Source organism: Camelus dromedarius, chromosome 2, assembly GCF_036321535.1.
Source record: "Camelus dromedarius isolate mCamDro1 chromosome 2, mCamDro1.pat, whole genome shotgun sequence".
Classification (NCBI taxonomy): domain Eukaryota; kingdom Metazoa; phylum Chordata; class Mammalia; order Artiodactyla; family Camelidae; genus Camelus; species Camelus dromedarius.
Genome location: NC_087437.1, coordinates 12,451,587 through 12,472,882, shown reverse-complemented (window position 1 = coordinate 12,472,882; position 21,296 = coordinate 12,451,587). Strand labels below are relative to the sequence as shown.

The following is a 21,296-nucleotide window of genomic DNA, read 5'->3' as shown; positions in this document are numbered from 1 at the left end:
AAAAAGAACAAAGAAGACAATAATGAACTCATCTACAAAACAGAAACAGACTCACAGACATAGAAAGCAAATCTTGGTTACAGGGGGGAAGGGGTGGGAAGGGATAAATTGGGAGTTCGAGATTTGCAGATACTAACTAGTATATATAAAACAGACAAACAAGTTTATATTGTACAGCACAGGGAACTATATCCAGTATCTTGTGGTAACCTATAATGTAAAGGAACAGGAAAAGGAATATACGTATTTATAGGTATGACTGAAACATGATGCTGTACACTAGAAATTGATACGCTGTATACTGATTATACTACAATAAAAAAAGGAAAAAAAATTTAAAAAGTAATAAATAAACCTAAGTTGGCCTGCACTGCACTCCTGGGAAACACCTCCAGGCAACCCTAACACACATCAGCCACAACCCTGCAACTCAGCTTCATCCGGCTTACTTTTCCTAGAAAATCCCAAGCCCCGCCAGCCTCATAGGGAAACCCCTGTCTTCCTCGTTCCACGTTGCCAATTCTAGCTCCTGAGGAAACTCATTCTTGCCCCAGACCCCTCGGGAGGGAGCTCCAGGGCTTGTGAGAGGCCCCGTCCTCCTCCAATCCGCGGGCTGTTTTCCCTTGAACAATGACATCACACTTGTTACTCAATCGTACATTTTGGTCACTTGACACTATTACTTCAATCATTTCTATATGCACCATCTTGGTAGTAGAAAAGAGAAAATCTGACTCTACTTAGATCTGTTCCTTTGGCTCTGACCCTTGTGCCCTGTTTCCTGGGCTGAGTCATGCTGGTTCTGCACCTTTTGTAAAAGACTGTTGCCTGGAGCCTGAAATATAGAGGAGAGCCCATTCTCAAGGCTCTGACCTTTAAGGATATTCACACTTCTGCACTTAGATAAAGATAACCAGTTGCAGAATAGAAAATAACGGTTGTTTTGTTGGAGGTTTTACAGGGGCACCATGATCTGACCCACAGCGGACAGTGCAAGAATAAAGAATTCCTACAACAAGAAGTTTGCAACAGCCAACCACATCCCCTCCCCTTTTTAGTATAAAAGGAGCCTGAATTCTGACTTGAGGAAGATGGTTCTTCAGGATATTAGTCTGCCATCTTCTCGGTCTGCCGGCTTTCCAAATAAAGTTGCTATTCCTTGCCCCAACACCTTGTCTCCCGATTTATTGGCCTGTCATGCGGCGAGCAGAGTGAGTCTGGACTCGGTGACATTTTCTTTCCCATTAGACTGAATTCTGAGAGGGCAGACAGCCGTACATTCCATTTATTTCTGTATTCACAGCAAAGAAGCCCTACTGAAGACCACCCAAGGGCTGGTGGACAATGAGTATTTGTAAGTTGAGTGAATGAGACATGCCACCCCCTCATAGACCAGACAGGCGGCCCTCTGCGCTGGTCCTCTCCGCCCTGTGCGTGCAGGGCACGGGCTAGCAGGAATCACCTCTACCCTAAGGAGCGGAATCTCCTACGGGCCCCCTTTTATTGAAGAGGAAACTGAGACTCATGAGATGCTTAGTGACTTTCTTCAAGTCCCAGGGCAAGGCAGAACGGCGGTGCTGTGGGAAGGCGAGGGGCAGAAACGTGGAACAGACAGTAAAAGCCGCTGCAGTAACAAAAAGCAATCCAAGCCAAGGAGATCACGGAAGAAGCCACGGAACAAAAAAACCCAAGCTTGTTACCACATAAAACAAGGAAAGCCGGGCAGCCAGAGGCGTGATCAGTCTCCCAGGTCACCTGGAGAGCTGAAATTTCATCAGGAAGATGTCCAGATAAAGAATTCCTGCCACCTCCCCACGAACCTTCCCGGAGCCTCCACGGGAAGTGTGTCCTTCTGCTAACCCGAGTCTAGCCTGCTGCACTCCGTGCACCGCTTGCCAAGCCCCACACATTCTACGAAGCTACTTTCAAGCTCTTCCCTTCCCTTTCTTCTTGCAACTGGCCATGTGTTTCTGTCCCCCGGTTTATTTCAGAAGGACCATGTGTTTCTATTCAGTGAAACAGATCAGGGGCATTTTCTACCACTAAATCAAAAATCTCTCTCCTCTCCCACAGCTTCAAAGACAAACCTGCTAATATCTAAAACATTTTCTAGATTTGTTTTTTTAGAGCCTATAAATTCACATGACAAAGGAAATAGGAAAGAACCTCCCCCATCTATCCCCTGCATTTGTGACTATTTACAACACCGTCATTGTTTATGTTGAGTTCTATTCATTTTTGTCAGGACGCTTCCTCTGTACAGTTTAACTACTTTCTCATGCTCAGCTTTCCGCTGAATTGTCACAATGGTTAATGGGAAATTCTGTACCAAATACTATTGAATTTTAAGGCATTTCTGTCTGCTAATTTACTACTGACTGCAAATTTCATTTTGCCAAGGCAAAAAAACAATTTGTTTGTTTTATGTTGAAAATGGTTTTTCAAATAAAATCTGATGGTACACTTATCAAGCCCTCTTATCTTTCATTAAACTAATGCTTTCAAGCATAATTAAGAAGGGGTTGGGAAAGTAAGTATATTGTAATGCTCTGATATTAAAGAAGACATATCAAAATAAATTTGCAATCGTATCATTACATCAATCTCTACTGTGACTGCAATAGTATTATAACCATAATTAATTAGCTATGGTACAAATTACTAATAAATCTTTAGAAATTAAATGCCTAATTTTTCAAAACCATATGTCTTCGTAAATTGATTATTTAGAATTTAGAGGCTTTTTAATTAGGAAGAAATTTATGCAATGCTGTATGTAATAATTAGGAATCAGCTTTTCTGCAATACTTTTGAACATCAGCAAAAAATTAAATCTTGGGAAAATAGTCTGGGTTAATTATAGTATTTCACTGTCAAAAATCAACATAGAGGTAAAATTTAGAGGTTAATGTGGCCTTTCCATTTCTTTAACTTCCACCTAGCCTTATGTGCTCAGGGCTGGAATCATTAACCGAATCCAAAAATCAATGAGAGGGGGGAAATCTCCCCAGTGATTTATGCCTCGAAGAAAGTTTTCATTTTATCCAATAGTTTCAGCAAACCTCATCAATCCAGGTTAAACATTTAACACTCTTTTTTTTTTTCCATTCCCTAAGGATAAAGCAGGGCTCTTTCTGAGCCTAGCCATCATTTTGGGTAAGTGATTATTTTGACGTAAGACACAAAAGCTGCTTTGTCAGGAGGGTGGGGACATCATTGGGGTCTAACAAAGGCATCGCTGAAGTGCGACCTCATTATGTGTGTGGGCAAGAGACCCACGGGGCAGGGGAGGAAGACCTGGGGACAAGTCCCTGCTCTCAAGGGGGCTGCAGTGAGCCGACCTCAAAGCTAAGGGCCTCCTGCGTCCAGGAGGCTGGGCTGGGAGGTGCCTGGGGCCATGTCGTGTTCCTGCCTGTACTGGGGCCTGGAGGGAGGTGCCTGGGAGATACCATGAGGACAGGGGAATTCGATAAAAACCAGAGTGGTTGCCTGCAGAATCCAGAAACCAGTGTTTCCTTCCCGCTTCACCTCCTCCCACTCGAGTTCTCTGAGCACAATCCAACTGATGGGTTTCACATCCGTGGGAGCAGAGGGTGTTAGGCCAGCCGGAGGGAAATGGCAGTTTTGCTCATCACAGCACTTTCCTTACATCTTCCTTTTGAATTCACCTTCCTCAAAGAGGAGCTGGATCCTGAGTTCTCCCCAAACAAGGGTCCCCTTGTCTGCCCAGGAAACAGAATTGCTCTTTCCCGCTAGCTCCCAAAGGAGTTAAGCCATAGTTTTCTCCCCTTGGGGTTCGGTTGTACGTCACCAGGCTGTTTCTTCATCTGAAGATCTTCCACCAAATCTATGACAGCGGCCAAGCACGTGACTCAGGAGTGACAGTCAACCCCAGATGCATTTGTACTCGGGCAGAATTGGTCTCTAATTGTCGCTCGTGGGAGAGAGGAAAGGCCGCCGCAGCATCTCTGTTCCCTGTTGCTGGCAGATAAACTTGAGATGAAGCCACATCTACAGGGGAAAAATTGCTTACGCCTACAGAATGAGATTTCAGGCTCTGACAGCTGCTAGCAAAGTAAATGACAATCATTTTATTCTGGGTAAATGCAACCCAGCACATCTTGAACAATGAAGAGGAGTTAGGGGCCCGAGGGCGGTGACAGCCCAAGTTGTGTGAGTTCAGAAGAGTCCCCTTGGAGGAGAACGAGGAATAAATGGCCCAACAGTCGTCCTCTTTCATATCAAGCCATGGCTCCTTGTGGTCTTAAGCGGAAGGCACAGCTCCCCTCAAAGGGAGCTTTGAGAAAACGGTTTTGAGTTTTGAGTTCCACAGACAGACAGCCTGGGAAAGCCTGATTTGAAAGTCAAAGGCCTCTGCCCAAATCCAGGAGAACTTCATCTCATGCCTGGATGCTTTCAACTACCTCCTAACTGGTTTCTTGACTTCACTCTCCACCCGCAGCCAGAAGAAAAGGCCTCTCAAAGGCAACCACACCCGCATACAGTCCGCACAGTCCGCCTGGGCTCCCAGCGGCCAGCAGGGAAGCCCCACCTCTTCACACTGATTTACAAGGCCCTCCCAGGCTGGCCCTCGGGAACTTCCCGAACTCACCTCCCCAGGCCCGTCAGAGGCCCTTCTGTCTTTGGTCCCTCCTCCGGCCAGCTCCTGCTGAGACTCCACGCGTCAGCTGACTTGCTCCCGGCCCCCAGAACCTTCTCCAGCTCTTCGCGCTGGGTTGGGGACCCTTCTCTCTGTGCTCCCGCAGCCTGCTTTGTGCCCCCGGGATAGTGTTATCAGACTTCACTGCCTCTTTATTTTTCGTCTCCGGAGTTTTCAAGGTGGCAGAAACTTGACCTGCATCAACTTCAGCTGAAAGGGGGATTCACTGGACCCTGGGTGAGCTCACAAAACTGAAGGAAACGCTGAGGAGAGCAGAATCAGGGTCCCTCCCAGATCCCCAGATTCTCCACCAGGGCCTGGAACACTGGTCTTGGTGTGTCCGTCTGTTTCTGCTCCCTGCCTCTTGTCTGTCTCAGTCTCTTTCCTCTTTTTAGTCAAGGACATGGTGTCTCTCCCAGAAGGATGGAATCCTGTTTGCCAAGTGGGCTCACATTTTCCTTGGTTCTAAAGTGCAGAGTCTCAAGGAAGAATTTTGCTTGTTCTTTCCTGGGTCACCTGCTTGCCTGAAGACTGAGAACTGTGGCTCTGGTTTAGGGAGGATGGAGGAGGGGACAGTTTTATCTAGGTTACATTCCAAGCTCTTGGGTGGCGGGAAGGCCATTCAGGAGGACAGGAGGGGAGGGGTGGGGTCCAAACTACGGATTATCTGTTGTAACTCCCAACCACAGCATCTTAGTGGGAAAGTACGGTCAATATTTATTTTTTGTGCGACTGCAGGTTGGCTGGAGGTTGAGCAGCCTAGACCTGGGCTCTGCTTTACCCTGCAGGTCAGGCTGAGCCCGGCTCCTTGTGGTGGGACATGTGCTTCATTCTGGTGCCCAGGCCGGAGGGGGAGCTCTTCTCAGGGCAGAGACCGAGGTGCAGGAGGGGAATGAAAGCCCTCAGTGGACCCCAAGGCCCAGGCTTGGAAGTGGCACATGCATTCTTGACTGTCCTATGTGGCTGAGCGTGAAGTCCAGGGGTGGGGAAGGGGCCTGAGGCTCTGGTGGGCAGGACTGCAAAGGTACAAGGCAAAGGGCGCAGCTACAGGGCGGGAGGGTGAAGCCTGGGGGCCAACGACCCCCGTTACTACAGGAACACGTTTTTCATGGAAGGGTGAGCTCATTTCCCGCAGAGGGAACAGGTGCTGAGCAGATAAAAACAGTGATGCCCACACTTTCTCCTGGTTCTGCTGTGACTTTTGTGCGGGCAGGAGAGGTGCTTCCTGACCTGTTCTGGGGACCCGTCTAACTCAGTGTGCTCGGCAGGCAGAAGGCAGTCGAAAATAAGCTGTTGAATTTAATATAAGTGATTTAGGGGTTACAGAGAGGACAGACACTGAACCATCTCCTCTAAGAACTTGCAGCCTGGCTAGAGAGGCCGAGGTTCATGTGAATAACTGGTAGAAAACAGGAAGAAATATGTCCTCCTTTGGTTCAGGCAACAACAACTATGGGCATGACGCGGAGGGAAAGATGAATTTCAACCAGGTACGCTCAGGACGTGTCCTTGGAAGACGAGGGATTTCAGCAGAGCTTTAAAGGGGAGGCAGCGGCACTGAGTACTCGCCATGTGCCAGCCCTGCGTGGAGGCTGAGGGCGCGGTTCCCCACCGCGCATCTGCAGAGAAGGCGGCTGTCTCGTGGTTCCCCATGTGTGGCTCATAGATGCCCTAAGTTATCCGGTGACAGAGCCTGAAATGGACACAGGAACCTAGTCTGTTACCTTCCCATGGTCTGTGTCTTGCTCAGTGACTGGCACTTGTATAGGGCTCCATAAATGTGAATCAACGAGGAGATACATGGAGCCTGGCTCTTTCTTCAAATCTCTGACAAGTGGAGAAGTCAGGACGACACTCGTCTTGTGTCCGCTCTAAGAGGAGAGAGGGCACATCCCAGAAATGCCCAGCAGGTGTGTGTGGCCAGGGAGTCCATGTACGGAGTGTGTGGCAAACCACAAAGCTGAGAAGGTAAATAGGAGCCAAGAAGAGGGGAAGGGTGTGTGTCTTACTCTGCCTACAAGTATCTATTTGGGTCATGGGTACCACTCCATCTATGACCTCGTTAGTAAAAGTTTATGATGTCTTAAGACAAAACAGATAGTAGATGCGCGGCAGTATGTAATAATCTGGAGCCAATGCACCTCCCAATTTTTCACTCTCAGCCTACAGATGCAGGAAGGAAGTGCACTTAATTGGGAAAACGACTTATTTCTTCTTTCCTTTTCAGCTTTCTGAATGTAAAGCATGTGGCTAGCTGGTCTTCTACCCTTAAAAGCATAAAGGAGGCTGCGCTGTCTGAAACTGCTCTTTTCTGGAGAGGATGCAAACAGATGAAATCACATGCAACTCCTCACTGGTGTGAACAGATCACACGTCAGTCCCCCTCCTTCCGCTGCAAGCTCCCGGCAGACGAAAGAACAGTGTCAGGTGAGGAGGAACGTCCGCCTCAATCCGCAGAAAGGGGACCCAGTCCTGTGGTGGGTGTGATGACAGAGCGAGGGTTCTGATGCTTCAAGGAAAAAAACAAAAAGCTGAGAAACAGGACCCTGCCCCAGTGTGTTAACAAACACCCTGTTGTCACACAGCTATGCCGGACCCTTGCCAGCTAAGCCTCGTCACTTCTAAAGGCAGGAGTGGAGAGGCAGTTTGCAACTCTTCACACAAGCCTCTGCCCGACACAGAGGACAAGTCTCTCATTGTTAGTCCGTCCACCAGCGTTCACCCCACCCTGTTGGTTCATAGGAAATAACAATAAATAAAGCTTGCTCTTGGAGGGTAAGCCCCTGTGCGGACTTTTCAGATAACAGACACTTTAACTGGCAGTAATGGGGCTCCCTGAGGGGCACACAGATGCCAGGTCATTCTAAACGGACATGCTGGATATTTGGGGGAAAAGTGGACTGTGTTGGTTTGTTTTGAGAGGTTTGAGGGGACAAGGGTTAAATGATGCTTTTGGGTTTTTTTTTCTTCCTTCAAAGAGACTCCATCCTAACACCCAACTCAAAAATGATCTTACAAGCCAGTGTGGTCTCATGGGGTAGCCACTATTACGTGACTATTAGTTTATGTTAATAAAAATTAGATAAAATGAAAAATTTAATTCTTCATCTACCATATTGGATTGCACAGACACTAAACATTTCCACCACCACAGAGGTGGCTGGTGCTACTGGACAACGCAGCTCTAAGTGAACAGCTGTTACCGTCTCTCGAGTTTCCCAGCCCAGGTTCTACCAAGTTGAAGTCTGGGAGAATTATTGGAGAATAGTAGACGCTGTCAGCACAGGGGCTGCCGAATCTAGAAAGCAAATCACCTTGTCACTTCTTAGGTTCAGAAAGGGGCCTTCCTGTTGAGGACCCATGTTCTCTCCATACTGAAGACAGACCGCCCATCCCATGTCATGGGCTGGCAGGGAAAAGCCACATGGTGAAGTGGAAAATGCAGAGACTGGGGGTCAGAGGACCTCGGTCCTCACCTTGGCTCTATGACTAGTTTTGTATCTTTCGTTGTTACAACCTCTCTGAACCTCAGTTTCTGCAACTATAAAATGGTGATGACCAAACCAGTGTGGCTGGTTAAGTGAATATAAAGGTGTAACCTCCTCCCTGAACACAGAAATGTGTACTTGCATGGCGACCGTGCCCGTAGCACACCTTCAGAACTCGTGGCTCTAAGAGCATGTGTGGACAACGATGCTTCTAGCCTAGGTGCTCTCTCTGTGGTTCTTCCATGAGGACTTCTGGGAAGTCTGCCTGTGGGGCAAGGGTGTGGCCCCTGAGCTACTGTCTCTTTGGGATGTCACCAGCAGCTGTGTTTTGATGCAATCAGCAAGGAGGTGTGCCCGACCCTTGCCTGTGTTCAACAGAGGGTTTCACAGGGCCAAGCGCATCACTCCATGCTTGTCAGGATATCAGCGATGCCACATGGGTCATACTATGGACAGGGCTATGGAGTCCACATCCCTAAAAGGCAACTTCTCCAACCACCAAGGAGCTCCAGAAAGAAAACGTGGTGATTTGTCCTGAGGTATTAACTTTGAAAGGTCTCAAATACATTCCGTAGAGGACAACTTGGAAGCATTAAGCAGAGGTCACTGGATACATATTGCCAGGTGGCTTGATTGCTTTGAGAGGTGAAAGGCACTAGTGTTTAAGTCTGTGCCTGGACTAACTAGCCTTGCTTGCCTGGGAAAATCAAGGCCATCTCTTTATTTTGATCTGTCCTCCTTTACTCTTGGATTCCTAGTCTCTGGACCAAAAGAAACAAGCAATTCACCACCGTGGGCCAAAGGAAGAGGTGATGCTAATATTCCTCAGGTAGAATATTGCTACTCTGCACCCACAGCAGGCTCCCTACTCAAGCTGCTCCAAAGAGTGTGACCATGGACCATACAGAGGTTCACTGTGTTGCTGGTGGTGGTGGCTGAGGTGGGCACAGCTCTATTTTGTATTCTTGAAGCACCTTCAGTGTAGAGACAATGTCTATCATAGGACCATGGATCTCAAACTGCAGCATCACCAGAATCCCTTGAAGGGCTTGTTAAAACTTGAATTGCTTGGCCTCACTCTTGGAGCTTCTGATTCAGTTGGCGGTGGTGGGTCAGAAGTAGGGCTGGAGGATCTGCAATTCTGACAGGTTCCCAGATGCTGCTGCTGTTGGTGGTCCAAAGGGCCACACTTCGATAAATCCCTACTTTCAAGCCTTCTCAAACTTTAACCCAGATGGACACATGCAAGAGGAGATGTATTTCCCAAAAGGTGTATTTTCTTATGTCTGATACCAACTCAAGTGACTTAAGCACATCATATAGTTAATACTTAGCTAATACCTGAAGTATCGAGCTAATACTTAGCTAATAGTTAATACACAGATTTACTGTGTTACAGGCACAGCTGTAAGTGCTTAAATGTGTTAACTCATTTAATTCTCACGAAAATTGTATAAGAGGGGTATTATATTATCATCTCTATTTGGCAAAAGTAGCCCAGAGGAGTAACTTTCCTGAGATTCCACAGCTAAAGTGAGAAGAAGCGTTGAGGTCTGAATATAGGAATTCTGGCACCAGAGGCTGAGACCACACTGCCTCGCCCTCCTACCCACCTTCTTTCCCAACTTGGTCCTCGCCCTGGGTAAATGACAGCATTCCTTTAAGAGAGCACTGGGAGCGTCCCTGAGTGCGATGCTAACAGCCCCAAGGCTGTCAGATGGTAGCCTCAGTCAAGTTTATTTTCCTACCTCGTAACTGCAACAGAGCCCAGCTTCTCATCTGCAGATACCCTAATATTTTGGGAGTGTCCACAATTCTATCATTATTTTACAAGTGATGTAGAATGACTTGACGAACAGAAGAATGGAAACCCAAGTGAAGGAGGAGAAATAATAAACAGGGAAGAGAAAATAATAAAGCAAGAGGAGGAAGGGTGAAACTCACCAGGTGGAAAGGTCGAGGCAGATCAAACACGGGAAATCAAGATTCTATAGGAGAAGTCCTGAGAATTAAACGTGCACGATAGAAAAGGTAAAGTGCGCAGCTGTCATACAGAGAAAGTAGAAACTGAAAAGCTAAGAGTAAATCCAGAGGAGAGGAGAGAACACAGGAAACAAGGAGGGGCAGTTAGGCGGGGGAGGGAGGCAGTGATGCCATCCGTCCGGGTTTGAACTCTCGTTATAATGGGGCATTTAAGCTCTGTCAACATTCTTCTTCATCCTTAGAGTATTTTGCAATCTTTTAAAATACAGGAAACCCCATTTGGTTTTGTCCCAACTCTGGCCACTCAAATCCTGGTTGCTTGTTTATTTTTTCTTGTGCAAAAGAAGTTTCACTAAAGGTTGGCATATGGGTTAAATCTTTTAGAGGAAAGAGGGGAAAATAATTCAACGGGAAGGAAGGATTCATTATGACAGGGTCCAGGTCAGGGAAATGGCCACATAGCTGCATTCCTGAGAGCAAAGGCCTGCGAGAAACTAGACCTGCATGAAGGCTGTTTGCTCTGCCCTGGGATCGAGTTGGGGTCGCTCCAGAGGCCAGTCTCAGAGCCTGAGACTCTGAACGTTCTGTTTTAGATTAGAGCTGGGTTCACCCAAGGGGTACAGCATGGGGAAGAGTGTGGGTGAGGGCAGCTCTCGTGTGAGGGCCTGTGTCCTGCAGGGGAGCGTCACTCTGGAACCTCTCTAGAAGGTGGTGGTTCCGTTACGTGGGCAAAAGTTGGGGGTGGGGAGGGTTGCCTTTTATTCACCTTTTCCCCTTTAGTTATCAGATTCTTTTCTTTCCATGTCTCTTTTGGTATACTAGGAAACTCTTGAACTTTACAATGGAATGCTTGTAAAATGTAGCTTTCCTCCAAAACCAGTTCCTATCCAGTTCAGTGTTCATTTTCCAGCCATGCCGCTTACAAAGTCACTTTTCCTGCAGAGTCTTTCATTATCTGCCCTCCAGGGATCCAGCCCTCGCTGCCCCTCTGCTCCCTCAGTCCTGGATGAGAGTTCTCTGTGAGGCCACAGTACTTCATTGAATCTAAGACCTTGATGACTGCAAAAACCAGGCATCATTATTTCATGTGCCACTAAGAAAAAAAAGTCTGCTTATTCCCTCTGCACCACTGGCTGTGAGATGTATCTCAAACCCAGAGATGTTACCATGTTAAGTAAATACTTAAGAGTTCACATAATGTGGCATCACCTGTCGTGATCGGGCCTCAGTCCTTTTTCTCTTAGGCCACTCCCAAGGCAGAGAATGGTTTTCCCTATTTCCCAGCTAGCTTGCTAACAATTCTGACTTAATTTGGGGAAGGGGGTATACACAGAGAGAGAGAGAGAGAGAAAGAGGGAGAGAGAGGTTGATCATGTATTTGCATGAATAGCATTTGTATGCTATACTATAAAATTGGCATACCCACTTTGTCCTTAAATTTTCCCAAGAAATTCAGGAAACAGGCAGGTACTGAATTTTTCCTGTCTTACATCGATCAGCCTGAGGCTCAGAGAGATGATCTGATGGACCCATGATCACATCCCCAGGTAGGGTAGGACCTGGAGTCAGGTCTGAGTCTAGCCTTTTTTGATGCTTTCCTTGTTCAGGGAACAGTAGAAAGTATAAGGATACGGATTGCTCACCTCCCACCCCAGGTCCTGAGGAAAATCAGAAAACAAGGGCTGTTCCTGGGCCCCTGCGTGCTCTGGCGTGGGGCGCCTTGCTTTAGCTCCGTGGCGGTCCACGTGCGGTGCCTGCAGCAGGCGGCAGGGAGTTTGTACACGCCGAGGCTAACTAAACAGACCATTAAGTGGGAGGAAAGTAACACACGGGAGCGCCGGGTCGGTAAATTCCCAACAACTCGTGCTGCCTGCAAGGGCCGAGCTGCGCCGAGCTCTGTGTTTACACAAAATCAATTTTACAAGCGATCTTATATAATTAGGGAAGACGCCTTCCTACAGAGGATATTCCACATTCGCGTAATAGCTTCAGCATTCGTCTCATTGATCGCTTTTGTTTGATATTATGTGTGGATTTTTTTCTTTCTCCCAAGTGGCTATCTACTCTTATAGCTTCTTTATGAGATGCTGAAGTGCTATCCTATGAGGAACCAAGACACACATTCTTACCAGTATTTTACAGACTAAAGACCCTGAAGTTACCCATCAGCAATCTCATGCTTTGTATGTGTTTTCCTTTAATTCTCTAATCTCAAGAGCTTCAAATATTTGGGGGATCGATAACTCAGGGGAGGGGGTCGTACCTTACATACTAAACACAGAAGTTGGAGGAAAAATACATCTACATCAGAATTCTGAATAGCAGGGGACATTGAGACTAATGTGGGTTTCTCTCTTAAACTCCTAGCCTTTTCAGTGATGCTCATTTTTTCCTTTATAAAGTTGAAATAAAACGGATCTTTTGTTGACATCAGACAGAGGTGCAGGATGGAGCTAGTGGCACCACTGGGGACACATTTCTTTAGGGACTCCTCTGCGGGTGACTGACGGTCCCCAGGCACCGCACTGCTTTCCTCAGGTAGAAGGGACCACGCTCTGGCTTGTGACGGAGATGCTGTAAATCCACACCTGCCCTGGGACGCCGCAGGTCCCATCTGTTCCCTAAAGTGCCGACATAAACGAAGTCTCTGCAAGCCATCTGCAAGGGGCCCTCGTGTGTGCACGCCGGAGTCTTGCACTAACGCGATCACGATGTGATTTCGCAACTTCGAATAAGGTTCATCTTAACTGTCACTGTTAAGATAGAATGCTTTGCAGCTGTCTCTCTTCTGCAAAGTTGGAAAACCTAACTTTGATGGCTGATGTGATGAAGTCTCACATTTTGTTTTCTCACCTGGACTGTCACATTTCAGTCCCCTACGTCTAGTGTGTGCTTAACAAATATTTCTGAATTGAAAAAAATTGTGACTAGGAAGAGGTGGTGGGAAAAATACAAAAATCTCAGAAAAAACAGTGGGTACTGGGTATTGCACGGCTACTGAACAGCAATGTGACTGAACCCCCCCGCCGGACCTCCTTTTCCCCATTTGTAAAATGAGCATATTGATGAAGTGACTCAAAGGTCCCTGCCACTTCTAACATTTAGGTTCTAAATTTGAACCATATTCCTTCATTCTAACCTTGCTCGGATTTTCTTATCTAGGGAACATGACCCAGTTTGGAAATTACGTCTCCTCTCTTTTCCTTTACCATCCCAACTCAACCTTCATATAAACCAGCCCAGAGAGTTTCAGTTATCATTAATTACCTATTTTACTGAAACCACATACTATAAAAGATGACTTAATTAACTCTGGCTGGTAATTTTTATCTGCTTAAGAAACCTTATTTCTCCTATTACCATACTTTAAGTAAAAATAAAACAAGTAATTTATATAAAGAGATACCTGACCTACACAGTGCCATCCACAGACTCAGCCTGCAAGAATGCTTCTATTCTGTTAGGACCGTTGATACGACCTCCACGTATGTCTCTTGGCACCTTCTCCCTCTGTCTGCCTTGTACAGGACAAAAGCAGTGCACAGCCCTGAACACGGTTTTGTTCAGTCCCCTTTTCAATATGGTTGGTATTTAGTCTAACAAGAAAAGCCAAGAAAGGACAGTTAGACAAAGTCCAGGAATACCTGTTCTTTTCGTGCTGATAAGCTCAGCTGCGTGGGGCATGTCTGAGCAGAATCTGTCATTAACACAATGTACTATTTGTCCAAACATCTGTAGGGTCACATTATTTCTCTTTAAGCCAGTGAGAGCAAAAGCAAAACCAAGACAGGTTATTAATCACTTACGCAGTATTTCTCAAGCAACACTGGAAAAAAAAATGAGCTAACATAATGGATTGAAAGAAGATTACACAGAAGAAAAACAAGGCATTTTTCATTATTATGAAATGAGCCCACCCAGGTCCCACCAAGTCCACGTTTCACACGTGGTGTCCTGGGTGCTCTGGGGCTCATGGGAAGCTGGATTCAGGACCATTGCCTAACTGAGGGCACCCGGGTAGCTCCCATTTCCTCCAGGAGGAAATGGAAGTTCAGATTTGTATGCCTTCAATATTTGTGTGGGACTTGCTTCCACCAGGGGTGTGGGAACCCCACGTGGATGCAATGAAGTCAAACAGTCCTTGGGGCAGCCTGATAGCTGCACAGGTAGACCTGGCGAGAAAAATCCAGTGTCTGTGGATGCCAAGTGAAAAGAAACAGTGTGGGTTCTTGGCTGTCCACAGCTGCCGAGGTGATAGGGAATTAATTGTATAGGTAGGTGCACTTTTACACATCTGTCAGCAAAAGGCCTGTTTCAAAAAAAAATCCACTAATCAGGAATAGCATCTGTATTGTTGACCCTCCCAGGAGGGCTTCAGGCTCAGGGCAAGGCATGGATTACAAGGTGCCATAAAGACATGGTTGTATCTGGGGCCATAAGAACTGGTAATTACTCACAGAGGCAAGAATTCCTTTTTCTTCATTATTCTCTACACTAATAAAAGGTAACATTTTGAGATGAGTTGGAATTGTGTCCTGTTGGACTATATGTGTCCCACAGGCATGACTAGAGTCTTTACCATGTGTTACCCATCAGGCACTTTTCCCTGCTTGACATGAGCCTGAGGGGAGAGAGAGGGGGATAGCATTGTGGGGGGGTCAAGAAAGGGTAAGATCTCCAAAGTAGTGTGAGCAGAATACCATTTGATGTGGCTGATTCTGCATAAGTAAATAATAACAGCTCATCTTTGAGGTTTTCTTAAACGGTGCAATATGCTAGATCCGCAATAAAATGAAGACGAAGTTTTAAGAACTTTACATGGATTAACTCACTTACTCCTTATTAATTCTGGAGACGTAGATGTAACATTATCCCCATTTCATGGATGAGGACACTGACCCACAGGGAGGTTCTGTCCTGTCCCTCAAGCTAGTAAAAGGTAGGTGGAAACTTGAATCCGGGAGGCTAACTTTGGAGCTCGAGCTTTCAATCATTCTCACTCAAAAAAAAGGTTTGTCTAAATGGTTGTAGCTGATCGCAAACAGAACCTCCGTTCTGATGGTGGTACGTGTGTCCCAGCCTACGTCTATGTGTTCACGCAGTCAGAGGATTTAGGGTAAAAATTTACAGGTAGGTATAAGGGATTGCACAGATTTTCTCACTTAATAGGTGGTGATTACCTCTTAACTGATGGGTAACAAAATACAGGCCCCTTTGAAGGATCCAAGTTTGCTTCAAACAGATGTACTCATCATTTAATTCAAAAGTGTAGAATAGTATTTCTTGAACCCTAACAATTATAAGAGTCATAAGAGTCAAAGGACCCAAGAAGCCGATCCCCTGTCTGATTTAACAATCACCCCGTCATCGTAGGGTTTCTTGTAAGGTGGTACCCACTGGTATTAAGGCGACAGCAGCACCTGGAACAGGAAACCTCACAGTTACAGACCGATGGCTGAGATGTTGCCCACGTCACCCACGGTTCTCCAGACAGAAAACAGATGATCATTATGAGGTAAGTCAGCTCCAGTAACAGGCTGCTAGAAAGAAATACATCGTCATCGCTGGGAAGCCGTGGGCTCACCTACTATGCATAGGGTCCTGTATTTATTGCCCTATTTGAAGCTAATGATTTTTCCGAGCTGGGCTATGCTGATGGAGGCTAACTTCCCAGGCTTTATTTTCTCCTGTACCAGTCGTGGTGCCTAGCACCTTGGAGTAATGATTTCTCATTGTTTTTTGGACAACCTGGTTTATTTCTCTCCACTTTAAGTTTTCAGGAAAATCTCTTCTCAGCCTGTTAATCGGTGCTTCCTGCGCTAAATAAAAAGTATAGGTTTCAGAAGAGATACTGGGGAATAAAAGAAGAAAAGTAGAGTAATCTTTGAGTCTTCCCTGAGGGGTTTTTCTAGATGGGGTTACGTAGTTCTTTCCCATGCAAAGTCAAGGGTGGAAGTGCTCCGGGTAGCTAAGTTTCTGCTAAAATCATTAACCCCTGAAGAGAGACACGTTGTGCACGCAAAAGGGAGAACATACACGTTAGGCTGGACCCATTCGGGCCAGAGGGGGTCTGTGGGGATGGTCTCCTGCTGCCTTCTCCCCGCTCTTCTTCCTGCCCCAGGAGGCTCCACTACTCTGGCTTCTGGCTGGACTGGCGGGGGAAACGGGATTCCCCGGGTTGCCTCCCAGGCGGAGCAGCAGGTCACTGCGCTCCGTGATGGAGGTCCCTGCTCCCATGGCGTGGTCTCTCCTGCCTTCTCCCTCACTCTTACCTGCTGCCAAGTCCTGTCCTGGGACAACTGGTCCTGAGACTTGCCCACCTGTTTGCAGCCCTGGGATCTCACTTCTTGTCTTTGCTCTTCTTTGGTTTACCGGGTGAGCACAGCACAGGAACGGATTTTCGTGTCCGACTGTGCCCTCCAGGTGCTGACCGGGTCCCTGGCTGCCACACCCCGCTCTGTCCACCCAGCCTTCCTACTCCGACCATTCACCCTGCCCACACCTCTGCTCCGGGCCTCTGAAGCCTTAGTAGGATTCCAATAAGAACTTAACTATGACAGTGGCTCAAAAATCTCAGAACAACTGAGGACTGAGGTGCGATCACGAGCCTCCTTGAGGGTTTTCTGTAGTTCAGTAGATCACAGTTTCCGAGTGCTCTACCCAGCCGTGTGTCACTCTGGCTTCCCATCTGTGAGCTCATTCTTTTCCTGTCTATCTGGTCCCATCGCCTGGGCCAAGATGTCAAACCAAGACAAAGAAAAATGGCTTCTCTTCCTGCACGTGATTCCAGTCGCTGATGGATATCAGCACAAAGTGAGAAGGAATGATGAGAGGGTCCGTGGCCCAGCTCTGCCATGGGAGAAGAAGGGTGTCTGCAGCCCCCTTTCTATTTTTCAAAGTTTTCAATTTTTATATATTTAACTGATAAGATGTTTCTTTAATTTTGAAATTCTAGGTCTTTTTTATATCCTTATTTTTTATTGAAGTGTAGTTGATTTCCAATGTTAGTTTCATGTGTACAGCAAAGCTATTCAGTTTTATATATATAAATAAATTTTCATATTCTTTTCCGTTACGCTCAATACAAGATATTGAATATAGTTCCCTGTGCTCTACAGTAGGTCCTTGTTGTTTAGCTATTTTATATACAGTAGTGTGCAGCCCCCTTTCAATTACCAGAAGAGAAGATTCCAAAGGCAGATATGTTAAGACCATGAAGTTCCTTAAGAGCTTTTAGAGCAGCAGGCATCTGGCCTGCAGACTGGACTGAATAGCTGAAAGTGATTCGAGAGGAAGAAACACTTAGGACCCCTCACTACTAGTATGATTGCGTATTCTGACTTCTGGGAACAGCTTCCAGCACGACAGAAGCTAGGTCTTTTCTGTGCCTGCCAACGTCCTTCATTTTTTCCCTGGACCTTTCTTGTTCACTGGGCCTCCCTCTTGGCTTCTTACGTTGGCTTCTCCTCTGACAGATCCCCCAGTGAGTGGACCCCAGGTTCAGTCCTGAGTCCTCTTCTGCTCTCCCTTCCTCCTTCAGAAATCTCATCTTCACCATGGCTTTAAAGCCATCTACCTGCCAAGGACTTCAAAACCTGTACCCCTCTAGCCCGACCTCTCTCCTGAACTCCAGACTTGAGTCTCTGACTGCCTGCTTGACTTCTTTGCTCCCTTGGGAGTCTTACAGAGATTTCAAACACACGCACCCAAATCAGAGCACGTGACCTTCTGGCCACGCTGCCCTCCACCCAGCCTCACTCCTCCATCATTCTTCGTGTCAGTAAAAGGTGCCATCAATCTCCAGTTCTTCCGGCCACCAGCCTTCTTTGATTCTTCTCTATTTCTTACACCCACACTTGGAGCCCATTAGTAAATCCTGTGATTGTACCTCCAGCATGCACCCCAAATTCACTGATTTCTCTCTCTGCAGTTAGAAACCACAATCTTCTCTTGGCTGGAGCACACCACAGCCCCCTGACTGGTCTTTTGCCTTCTACTATTACCTCTCCTACAAACATTTCTCATAGTAGCCAGAGAGTGATTTATTTACACCAATGGTTTGCATGTGGGGGTGATTTTGTCCCTCAGGGGACATTTGTCAATGTCTGGAGATATTTTGGGTTGTCACAACTGGGGAGAGGGGTTCTAGCCAGGAATGCTGCTAAACCTCTTTCAACGCACAGGACAGCCCCCAGACAAAAAACTGTCTGGCCCCACATGCCAACAGTGCTGAAGCTGAGAAGCCCTGATTTAAATGGAAATTAGACCATGCCATGCATCTGCCAGTGGCTTCTGCTTATATTTAAAATCCACACTTCTTACCACAGCCTCCAAGGCCTTCAATGATGTGGTCCCCCTATGCTTCTTGGGCCTTAGCGCACACTCCCTTTTCCCCATTCTCACTGTCCCTCAGACAGGCCTGTCCTGTCCTCAAGTTACTGACGGTAGCTGTGAGCCTGAAACGCCCATCACGCAGATTCTCCCAGGGTTCAGTGCCACCTCCACCTCCTCAGTGAGGCCTCCCCTGACCGCCTGACCTCAAACAACCTTCATGTACCTTCTCTCATACCATCATTTTCTCTTCTTTTTGCATTTATTACTCTGCTATTGTTTGGTTTCCATATTGTTTATATACTCTTTGTTAGCTCATGAGGGCCTGGAACATTTTCATCCTTTATCTTCAAAGCTACAGTAAATGCTCAATACATACTTGTTGAATGAATTAGCTTTGTTTGAACAGTAAGGGTCCACTGGCTCCATGGGTTTTTGAGTGGCCTAGTCCAAAAACACTTAATGGACAGCTCCCACAACACAGGCCCTCTTCTCGTCTCTGACTGTTTGCAAGCTTTTCTTTACTGGTGCGCTTGCAGATTCATTCATTTGTCCGTTATTTCAACAGGCAGTGTATCAGAAACCACAGCAAGTGCTCCGCTCTTAATGATGACCAAGGAACATCTCTAGTCCTTGCAGAACCCTCAGACTTGACCTGCCAGCACCACCTTCTGAGAAAGCGAATATGATAATATTCCTTCTCTGTTTGTGATCTGCCCCAGCAGCAGTAGGGTGGATTGGATGGTGTCCCTCCAAGTCCGCCGCACCCTCTGAGAAGGATTTGTGCACATCCTAGCCCTGAGACCCCACGAACATGACCTGATTTGGAAAAAGGGGCTTACAGATGTGGTTAAGTGATGAGATCGTCCTGGCTTAGCCAGGTAGGCCCTAAATCCAATGACTTTGTGTCCTTATGCAAGACATGTGGGGGAGAGATGTGGACAGAAGAGGAGAGGCTGTGGGAAGAGGGAGGCAGAGGTGGGAACTAGGCAGCTGCAAGCTAAGAAGTGCCCAGAGTCACTGGAGCCATCAAAGCTGGACGAGGCGAGAAGGGGTTCTCTCTGACCCCCCAGAGGGAGCACAACCTTGTGGGCCTTCAGAACTGGGAGAAAATAAATCTCTGTTGTTTTAAGACACCAACTTTTGGGTAATATATCATTGCAGCCACGGGAGACTAACAGGAGCTCCTACAGGACACACAGCTCGTTCCTCCGCAGGTGACTCTCATCCTCTCATCAGCCTCTGCCTGCTTTCCCGTCTCATCTCCAGGTGCTGGACGGGCTTTCCACACTCTCCCCAGGTACACCAGCCATGCTGGAGCCAAGTGGGATGACATATGTCTCCTAAAACTCAACCTCCTTTAAAGCTGCTCCTTTGGCCTGGCCTGTTCCTCTACCCTCTTCCCACCCTAGTTAAGCCAGAAAAACTCCTACTCATACTTCAAGGCCTTATTGATATTTCTCTGGTTTTTCCCTCCTGCTTAAGGCACTTCTGTGGGCACCTTTCTTCTTTATGGTACCGATTACACCCTTATGGAATTTCCATACCTTGGAGTACTTATCTTTATCTTAAGACTGGTTTTTATGCTATGGTATATATATACATTTTTTACTTGATGTAAATAATTTTCCCTCTTTTGGTCTTTTGTAACGTACAGTTGTAAAAACATTGTTGGGATACTATTTGCTACTGTATTTTGAGGATTGACTTGTATTAATTAATTTTGATTACAAAGTACTTCATGAATACATTCTCACTTAAAAGGAACATTGTCAATAAAGCTACAGTGTCCCTTTGGCCTCTCCTTACAGTGGATATAGAGCAGAATTGCCTGAATGGTCACACATTTTTAATTTTAGCAAATATCGTCAAGCGTCCCTTCACCACAGGGTTGGAGTGAATGTGCCCACTTTATAGTTTTAACTGAGTTCTGGACAGAATGTCAGCATCGCGAGGACCAGCACCGTTTGTTCCTGCTTCCCTCCCGGCTCCCTAGGTTCGTGCCTCGATCACAGCGGGCATTCAATAAATATCTGTAGAATGGATGGCGACTTCCCTGTTTCAGTATAACGCAAGCCTCTCTGGGCAGAATTAGTGGCTAATTCCTCCTTGTATGGCTGATGCTTACAAGTGCCTCATACAAAACAAGTGTCCACAAGTTCTTATTTATTGATGAGTTAATGAAAACATATTCTCAGCCCTGTAACTCTGGATCTTGTTTTTTGGCTCTCTGAGGTTACCATCTAGGTGCTATGTGGCCAAAAACGTGACACTATGTTCTTGACCTACTCCCCTGTCCAACTGTAAACAACTACATTGGAGGTTTCACACATCCAGTATGTAAATACGTGATTCGGTGCTTTTTTTAAGAGCACAAAACTGTGATGTGGCTCGGCTTCCCTACCTGTAGTCCCACAACAGTGCACGTGGCATTCGATTCCACAGGGGGAATCATTCAAAAAGGTCCAGGTCATCTGTTACAGATTACCTAAGACAGGGATAGGAAGGGAGCAATGGACTTTACTGACAACCTGCATAACATTAGGCAGATTTAAAACGTAGGGAACACACCTGGAAATCTGCTTCCAATTAAAAAGAGATAATGAACTCATCCCTCAAGGCCAGTTCTGTTTGTCAGCAGCTCAGGCAACAGAATCAGTAATGGCTCGTGATGACGTGAGTTTTTAATGAAAACATACTATTCCTTGTCAGTATATTGCCACCTCTTGCATGGGTGTGTAGATATGTTTTTGATCTTTCACTGTGAAAGAGAGAATGTGTGTGTATATCTAAATAAAGTATTACAATGAACGTCTTTGAACTTGTCTGCTTGT

At 46.5% G+C, this 21,296-nt stretch overlaps 1 protein-coding gene across 1 annotated transcript in view; it reads right to left on the bottom strand.

Moving 5' to 3' along the window:
- RARB (retinoic acid receptor beta) overlaps positions 1 to 21,296 on the bottom strand; it is a 374,567-nt gene that overhangs the window by 189,253 nt on the left and 164,018 nt on the right. The window lies entirely within an intron of this gene.